Raw genomic sequence first — 2121 nt, forward strand, 5'->3', positions numbered from 1 at the left:
ACAGGTTGAAAAGGTATGGAGATAAGACGCATCCCTGGCGTATGTCCTTCCCGATTTTGAATGATGCAGGTCTGTTCTGATGACTGCCTATTAGTCCAAGTATAGGTTTCACATTAGAACGATCAAGTGTTCTGGGATTCCCATTCTCTGAAACTGAGGAGGACCTGAAGCGTTTGCTGCAGAGGGTCAAGGAGTGCAGCCTCCAGTATGGATTGAGGCTCAATGTCAAGAAGACAAAGATTCTCACCACTGGACCAATTGGCAGCATCAGGATGGATGGTGAAGGGATTGAGATTGTTCACAGCTTTAGTTTGCTTCGCTCCACAGTCAACACTCTCAGCACCAGTAGCCAGGAAATAAAAAATCTGTTGTTAGGGACCTCTCCAAAGTACTGAAGAGCAATGGTGTCTCTCTGGAGACTAAGGTGCACCTGATACAGGCCATGGTCTTTGCAATCACATGTTATGCATCAGAGAGTTGGACAATGACCAAGGAGGATAGAAGGAGAATAGATGCCTTTGAACTGTGGTGCTGGAGAAGAGTATTGAGAATACCATGGACTGCTAGGAAAACAAACAGATTCATCCTGGAAAGGGTTAAACCCGGTGGATCCTTGGAAGCAAGGATTCTGAGGCTCCGTCTAACATACTTTGGACATGTTGTAAGGAGGGACCGGTCCTTTGAGAGGGATATCAGGCTTGGTAGGCTGGAGGGACAGCACAGGAGGGGAAGGCCCTCTATGAGGTGGATTGATTCAGTGACTAGGGTAATTGGGATGGGAGTGTCAGAGACAGTGCGATTGGCACAGGACAAAGCAGAGTTTAGGACTGTTGTACATAGGGTCGCTATGAGTCGCAAGTGACTTGGCGGCACATAACAACAACATTATGCTCTTGCCTATTGGCACAGTGGTGAGAACTTTTGTTTTCTCCATGTTGAGAAATCATTCATAGTGAAGGCAATAGTCCTTGATCTTTTGTAGAGAGTGTTTCAAGTCCTCCTCACTCTGAGCAAGCAAGACTGTGTCATTTGCATAATGCAGGTTGTTGCTGAGTCTTCCTCTGCTCCTGATTCCACATTCCTCTTCATAAAATCCAGCTTTTTGAAGGATTTGTACAACATAAAGATTAAAAGTATGGAGAAATGATACAGCCCTGATGCACACCTTGACTGATTTTAAACCATGCCGTGTTGCCTTGCTCTGTTTGGTCAGCAGCTTCCCGGTGTGGGCATAGCTTTTATATCAACACAGTTAAGTGCTCCAGGATTCTTAATCTCCTCAATGTTATCCAAAATCTGTTACGATCCACAGAGTCAAGAGCCTTTGCATAGTCAATAAAACACATGTAGATGTCCTACTGGTACTCCCTGCTTTCAGCCAAGATCCTGTGACATCAACAGTAATATACCTGGTGCCACAGTCCCTTCTAAATCCAGCCCAATTTTCTGGTAGGACTCTGTCAATGCATTGTGCCAACCATTTTAAAATAATTCCCAGCAAGATTTTTCTTGCCACTAATGACATTGTCTAATAATTTTCACATTGTGTTTGACTAGTTTTTTTTTAGAATGGGGACAAATATAGATTTCTTCCAGTTCATTGGCCAGGAAGCTGTCCTTAAAAATTCTCTAAACTTAGGAACTATCTCAAGAATAGTTTTGAGCCACTGACCACTAATGCTTGAAGACCAGATGAGTTGTTAAATGACATCAAGAATATTATCCATGAAGAAAGCTAAAGGTTATTACAAAGACAAGGGGCAGGGGAAAGATTAAAATGGATAAAAAAAGAAACTCTGAGAATTGCACTGGAATGTTGAGAAGGCAAAACAAAGGGAAAGGTTGCTGAAGTGAAGGAGGTGAACAGAAGATTACAAAGTGTAGCTTGAGAAGACAAAGCAAAGTATTATAGTGACATGTGCAAAGAGCTGGAGTTAGAAAATAAAAAGTGGAGACTTTGTTCAGTATTCCTCAAGCTGAAAGAATTAAAAAATTGAAGCCTCAAGTTGCAATACCTAAGGATGCCGTGGGCAAAACCTTGAACGATCTAGGCAGCATCAAAAAAAGATGGAAGGAATACTCTGAGTAACTATAACAAAAAAGACTGGTGATGTGGAACCA

Source organism: Elephantulus edwardii, unplaced genomic scaffold, assembly GCF_000299155.1.
Source record: "Elephantulus edwardii isolate Elephantulus edwardi_28Jun2011 unplaced genomic scaffold, EleEdw1.0 scaffold00005, whole genome shotgun sequence".
Classification (NCBI taxonomy): Eukaryota; Metazoa; Chordata; class Mammalia; order Macroscelidea; family Macroscelididae; genus Elephantulus; species Elephantulus edwardii.